At 40.9% G+C, this 7,500-nt stretch overlaps 2 long non-coding RNA genes across 2 annotated transcripts in view; both read left to right on the top strand.

The window, feature by feature from the left end:
• LOC135111871 (uncharacterized) overlaps positions 1–7,500 on the top strand; it is a 116,503-nt gene that overhangs the window by 71,459 nt on the left and 37,544 nt on the right. The gene's annotated exons all lie outside the window — the stretch shown is intronic.
• Positions 369–1,836, top strand: LOC135111870 (uncharacterized). The gene is made up of 2 exons (XR_010273935.1): positions 369–651; positions 980–1,836. It is a non-coding gene; the product is annotated as an uncharacterized LOC135111870 (long non-coding RNA).

The raw sequence follows: 7,500 nt of genomic DNA, 5'->3' as shown, positions 1-7,500 counted from the left end.
GATGCATAAGGGAAAAAAGAACAGCGTGGACCAAGGGGAAACAACATTTGGTATTCCTATCCCAGTTGATGGTACATTAACAAGAGTCTGCAAAACATTTTTCCTCAATACTCTTGACATAAAATGATAGGGTTACTAGGACAGCATTAACTAAACAGAAGAGAGCAGCAGGATTGGTGTCTGAAGTAGATAACAGAGGAAAACATAAAAACCATTCCTACGCTTGATCCACAAATCAAAGAAGGAGTTAGAGCTCACATAGAAGGAATTCCTAGAATCGAAAGTCACTACACCCAGGGCACGGACAGCTAGGGAATACATTTGTGGGTCTCGAAGCCTGGCAGACATTCATAGGGATTATGGTCCAAGAATGTAAAGATAAGAAGAAGCCCTATGCAACTTACTCAATGTTCTACAATATTTTTCAGAATGAGTACAATATCGCTTTCTTTGCTCCTAAGAAAGATCAGTGTGACTTGTGTGTGTTGTTCAATAATGCAGATGGGGAAGCTAAGGAAAACTTAAAAGAAAAGTATGACACACATCAATGTGAAAAGGTACTTTCAAGGGAAGAGAAGAAGCAAGATAAAACTGAAGGAAATGCTATAGTTGCTGTGTATGATCTACAAGCCGTACTGCAACTTCCACAAGGTGATGTATCCACCTTCTATTACAAATCAAAATTTAATGTCCTAAATTTCACAATTTATGATATCAAGACTAATGAATGTGACTGTTTTCTTTGGGATGAAACAAATGGTAATAGAGGAGTGAATGAAATAGGCTCTTGCATCCTAAGTTATATTAAAGAATTATGTGATAAGAATCAAGGAGAAGACAACATTGAAATAATTTTCTATTCTGATAACTGTGCTGGGCAACAAAAAACAAATTTATGCTTGCATTGTATTTGTATGTTGTCACTAATTTGCCTGTTAAGTCAATCACCCATAAATATCTGATAAAAGGCTACACACAGAATGAAGGCGACTCTGCGCATTCTCTGATTGAAAAACAAATAAGGAGACTGAAGAAAGGGGGACCAATATTCGTTCCTGAAACCCTTGTCACTGCGATTCGCTCTGCAAAGAAAACAGGCCAGCCGTTCCAAGTTCGCGTAATGCAGTATGATGACTTTAAAAATGTGAAGTCTCTTACTACACAAATGGGAGCAATCAATGTCAAAGATTTAAGATTAAGTGAAATCAAAGTCATGAAGTTTGAAAAGCAATGTCCAGCCTCAGTCTTAGTGAAATATTCATACAGTGATGAATTCAAACGTGTTCTATTGATCAGAAAACCAAAGGTTGCCACAGATCTCTTGCAGTGTTACTCAGAGAAAATTCCCCCAAGCGAAAATAAGAAAAAAGATCTTAAAGAACTCTGTGAAAAAGGCTTAATCCCACGTCCCTATTCGACTTTTTTAACAACATTACCTAATTTTGATGCTTAATTGGTCACAAAGATGTAATACTTATCATTCATTTTTTTTTTTTATAACTGAGTTACGGCCAAGGGTAACAAAAATTTAAAGGAAATACTTGCTTCATGTAATTTAAACCTATCTATTTGAAAGATTTCATTAATTTGAAGGAAATTGTTTGCTTTATGTGGCTGAACCAATTGATTTGAAAGAAAAAAAACTTTTTTTTTTTTTTACTTTTTTTTTCTTGGTATGCATTTTGTTGGAAGAATAACAACAGAATATAATGGTATAATATATTTCTGAATAGGTACACAGCATTTATGATTTATTTCAATTTGTTTTGTTACTGAATGGATAAATACTGTTCTTTTTGTAAGGAATATTTAGTTTTATAATAAACTGGAATCATACATTTGTAGTATTTTTTGTGTCAAAAAAGACCTAAAATAAGTTACAACACCTAAAATTTTAAATTTTCATTGATAAAGCGTCGTAAGTCAGAAAATAAAAATAAAAATCCCTATAAAATGCATCTAAAGGAACAAAGTGTTCTTTTGTTTAGTTAATACTAATGAGGAGCCATATTCACCTAATAAAGATGGTAAGTTTTGTTGTTTTGTGAAACATGATCAAATTCATAGGACTTAGCAACTTTCAAATGCGTCTCCTGAAAAATCAGGAATTTGGAGTTACGACCCTCTTGCAATGAGGTAGCGATATATATATATATATATATATATATATATATATATATATATATATATATATATATATATATATATATATATATATATATATATATAATAATAATAATAATAATAATAATAATAATAATAATAATAATAATAAACGGTTTATTCTTTAGGCAGTCAACAAACTGAAAATGTACATTGGGGGTGGGGAAATACTTGACATTAATCCTAAAGGTAAGTCAAATCTAGAAGAGACTATATATATGTGTGTGTGTGTGTGTGTGTGTGTGTGTGTGTGTGTGTGTGTGTGTGTGTGTGTGTGTGTGTGTGTGTGTGCGTGCGTGCGTGTGTCGCGGCGTCGTGGCGTGGCGGCGTTGCAACACTGGAATGCGGCGGCAGGAGGACGATTACCGACAACCCTGCGGCGGCGGTGCGTCAGGCGTGGGGGTTGGGGGGAAAGGTTGGGGGGAGGGAGAGGAGAGAGGGAGAGGGGAGAGGTAGAGATGGGTTCCCACGCTCACTGGCGCCTGCTGGAAATGAATGAACGAGGTACTGGAGGAGGAGGAGGAGGAGGAGGAGGTAGTAGTGAAGGCAGGTCCGGTATCTCAACTCATCCTCTCCCGGTACTACCTCCCCCTCTCCCTCCCTCTCCCCTGTGGCTGGCCTAAGCCCACTACATCCTAGACCACCCTTATGGCACCCTTAGGACTTCTCTCAGACACCAGACAATTTTCATAGTGTCCCAGAAACAAACAAGAAAGCTTAAATAAAAAAAAAAAAAAAAATGGAAAATACAGAACGATAAATCAGAGAGAGAAAACGAGTTTAGCAATTCCACTCAATTCTCAAACACACACACACACACACACACACACACACACACACACACACACACACACACACACACACACACACACACACACACACACACACACACACACACCGGAACACTCCTAGAACTCTTATAGGACATAAAAACCACGCCTTAAAACACCTTAAAACATAGATAAACCCTAGAAAAAGAAAAAAAAACACTAAAACGTAAATCACAGATACACAATAGCAACAAACTGAATTCCCAAACACACGAGAGCACCGTTTAAGAACCAGCACAGAACACCGCAGTAGAACACCCTGCTTAAAACACAAAACACCCACACAGAACACCATAACAATCTATAAAACACCCTAGGAAGATAAACGAACACCATAAAAAACACAAAACCCCACAAAAAAAAAAAAAAAAAAGAACAGAAGCGCGGACACAAACACACAGAGACACCCAGACACAGAGACACACTACCGAGTCCTCACACCAGGCCGGAGAGTTACGCCAAGTGGTGGCACGTCCGGCAGAAGCAGCGGGCGGCATCCTTCAGTAGTTGGTCATTTGCTACCCGGAATTGCCAGCCAGATTTACAGCCTCTATCAATCCCTGGCGCTTATAATTACAGGGTTACGTCCTCTCTGTTACTCCTCACTGTCCGTCCTCTGTGGTGGCAGGGAGGAGGGGGAGGAGGAGGAGGAGGGAGGGAAGGGTAAGATCAATCAACAGCAGGTAAGGTTGAGGTGTGATAGAAGGTACAGTGTTGGTTAGGTTGGGTTTGTCTTCTCTTTCATGTGTCGAGGTGTTGATTAACCTTCCTGTGTTTATCGCGGGGAGGTGACCTTTATTAATTGTCTGCAGGTGGAGGTGGAGGAGGTGGTGGAGGAGGCAAGGGGTGGAAGAGGAGATGATAGAGTAGGTACAGGAAGATGAGGTGGAGAAGAGGAGGTGTTGATAGAAGAGGTGGAGGAGAAGAATAGCTAACAGAGAAAGTGCAAGAGGAAGAGAGGAAAGATTATCAAGGAGGAGGAGGAGGAGAATACCTGAGAGAGGAAGTGCAAGAGGAGGAGGAGGAGGAGAATATCTGAGAGAGGAAGTGCAAGAGGAGGAGGAGGAGGAGAAGGAAGAAGAGTAATTCGTGGAGGAAGATAAGGATGATGAAAGAGATAAATGAAAAATAAATGGAAGATATCTAATGAGAGAGAGAGAGAGAGAGAGAGAGAGAGAGAGAGAGAGAGAGAGAGAGAGAGAGAGAGAGAGAGAGAGAGAGAGAGAGAGAGAGAGAGAGAGAGAAAAGGAGAGAAAGCACCCTCAAATCGTGTCACCCTAACTAAAATCAGTCCTTGTTTTTACTCTTGCCTCACCTGCGTGTCTTTCAAGGTCAGGCCAGGTGAGTGGCGACCGCTGCGTGGGAATGATCTTTGCGGGAGTGACCTGGCTTGGGAGAGGTCAAGAGGTCACGTGGTCACCTTAGAATGTTGGAGAGACACTGGTCAGAAAAAAAAAATAAAGGAAAAAAGTTGATCTTGTATTCTGTTTGAAGTGTGTGTGTGTGTGTGTGTGTGTGTGTGTGTGTGTGTGTGTGTGTGTGTGTGTGCCGGAACTTGGTGTGTATATACGAACGAACGAACATTCACATAACTTTCCCTTCCTTGACTTTTGTTTGTTTGCTTTTGTTTGTTTATTTCGTTTTGTTGCTTTTCTTTCTTTTAGCATTCTTTTTCTTGTTTTGTTGTTTGTTTTGTTGTTGTTGTCTTGTTTCCCGTGTTTTGATTTTTTTTGTTTTTCATTTTTATTCACCTTTTTCCTCCCTCATTGTCTTTGTCCTGTTTTATATAACACTAATAACACTAAATGATGATGATGATGACAGTGATGATGATAATGATGATGATGATGATGATGATGATGATGATGATGATGATGATGATGATGATGATGATGATGACGGTGATGATGATATAATTACGTATACTTTGAAAAATTGTTTGCATTCTCTCTCTCTCTCTCTCTCTCTCTCTCTCTCTCTCTCTCTCTCTCTCTCTCTCTCTCTCTCTCTCTCTCTCTCTCTCTCTCTCTCTCTCTCTCTCTCTCTCTCAGTTGCCAGTTGCTTTTTAATGACCTTGCACTTGCTAGAGAGAGAGAGAGAGAGAGAGAGAGAGAGAGAGAGAGAGAGAGAGAGAGAGAGAGAGAGAGAGAGAGAGAGTACGTTTGTGATGTGAATTATTAATTGATGTGATGAACGAAGAAAAATAAATATATGTACTACTTTACGCTTTCCATCATCATCGTCATCATCATCATCATCATCATCATCATCATCATCATCATCATCATCATCATCATCGTTATCTCTTCAATCTTCTTCCTTTCCTTCCCTTCATTTCCTCCCTCTTTTTTTTTCTTATTCTCCTGTTTCTCTTCCCTTCCTTATACCTTCTCTTTCCTTCTGTTTTCTCTTCTTCAAATTATCTTATCTTACCTCACCTCACCTCATCTAACTTATCACCTTATCTTCCCTTCCCTGAAATTTTCCTCTCCTTCTTTCTTTCTCTCTTTTTTTTTTTTTCTCATTTCCTTTCCTTTTTCTCTCCTCGCTTCTCGTTTTCTCTCCTTTCCTCTCCTTTCTTATTTATTTTCCCTTCATCTCAATATCCATTCTCTTTTATTTCTTTCCTTTTCCTCTTTTCCCCTCTCGTCTTCCCCTTTCTTCATCTTTTCCTCCTCATTTCGTCTCTTTTCTCTTCTTCTCTTTCTTTTCCTTTCTCTTTCCTTCCCTTTTCCTTCTCTTCTCTTCTCTTCTCTTCTCTTCTCTTCTCTTCTCTTCTCTTCTCTTCTCTTCCCTTCCCTTCCCTTCCCTTCCTTTCCCTTCCCTTGCTTCCTCTTTTCCTTCTTATTTCCCTTCCTTTCTTCTCTTTTCTTTTCCATCTCCTCCCTTCCCTTCCCTTCTCTTCCCTTCCTTTCCCTTCCCTTCCCTTCATCGCGACACCTCCCGCCCATCACCCCTTCACCTGTATTCCTAATAAGGCTTTCACCCCGCGTCACTGAGGGCGTGGGCGGCGATGGTGGGCGGAGGTGAGGGCGGGTGAGGGAGGGGAGGGAAGGGAGGAAGGGAGGGAGGGAACGAAGAGAGGGAAGGAAGGAAGGGAGGGAGGGAAAGGTAGTGAGGTCATGTTGCTGTTCACTTAGTGCTATTTCCGAGAGAGAGAGAGAGAGAGAGAGAGAGAGAGAGAGAGAGAGAGAGAGAGAGAGAGAGAGAGAGAGAGAGACTTACAGCAATAGTTACCTTAAAAATTCTCAGAGACATACTACTTCCTCCTCCTCCTCCTCCTCCTCCTCCTCCTCCTCCTCCTCCTCCTCCTCCTCCTCCTCCTCCTCCTCCTCCTCCTCCTCCTATTCCTCCTTCACCACCACCACCACCACATTACAAACATCTCTCTCATATACACTAACAATATACTCTCTCTCTCTCTCTCTCTCTCTCTCTCTCTCTCTCTCTCTCTCTCTCTCTCTCTCTCTCTCTCTCTCTCTCTCTCTCTTAGTCACCCCTTCCCGGTAGATGTAAGGTGATTCACGTAGCAGGGCGGCGTGAGGCAAGGTGGGGACGCAGGCTCACACCTGTTGCCCGTTGTTCCTCCCCGCGCCAGGTGTAACGCTCCATTCTCCCCGCCAGTGTCTTCCCGGAATGCTTATTGTGATGTGGGAGTTTGGGTGGTGGTGGTGGTGGTGGTGGTGGTGGTGGTGGTGTGGTGGTGGTGGTGGTGGTGGTGGTGGTGGTGGTGGTGGTGGTGGTCTTTTTGTTATTGTTATTGTTATTTAGATTTTTGTGGTTTTATACGTTTAAATTGTTGTTGTTGTTGTTGTTGTTCTTGGTTGTGGTGGTATTATTGTTTGTATTACTGTTGTTGTTGTGCATTTGTTTTCTTTGTTGTTGTTGTTGTTTTGTTGTTGTTGGTCGTGGTGGTGGTTGTGATGGTGGTGGTGGTGATTTGGTGATGGTGGTTGTGGTATTGGTGATCATAATGGTGATGGTTGTTTGGTGGTGGTGGTGGTGGTGGTGGTGGTAGTGGTGGTGGTAGTAATGGTGGTCTTTCTGTTGCTATTATTATTATTATTATTATTATTATTATTATTATTATCATTATTATTATTATTATTATTATTATCATTATTATTATTATTATTTTGTAACTTTATACCTAAACATCTCTGTCTAGCAGTTTTCTCTTTCTTATGTTGGCTTATTTATTTATTATTGGTGTTTTGTTTGTTAATACGTCTATTTCTGTACTACCAAGAGAATAAAGCCTTTACTTGCTCTTCTTTAGGTTCATGCTCGAGTGTTTTTCTTCTTTCCGTGTGTGTGTGTGTGTGTGTGTGTGTGTGTGTGTGTGTGTGTGTGTGTGTGTGTCATGACAGTTTAGGCAGCCAGGAAGTGTACTCTAGCAGGTGTGTGTGTGTGTGTGTGTGTGTGTGTGTGTGTGTGTGTGTGTGTGTGTGTGTGTGTGTGTGTGTGTGTGTGTGTCGGCTTCTTCAAAGAGAGGACAGTGTCAATA

The sequence above is a fragment of the Scylla paramamosain genome, chromosome 22, assembly GCF_035594125.1.
Source record: "Scylla paramamosain isolate STU-SP2022 chromosome 22, ASM3559412v1, whole genome shotgun sequence".
NCBI lineage: Eukaryota > Metazoa > Arthropoda > Malacostraca > Decapoda > Portunidae > Scylla > Scylla paramamosain.
Note: the sequence above shows the minus strand (reverse complement) of the source record. Positions and strands in the feature narration are given on the sequence as shown.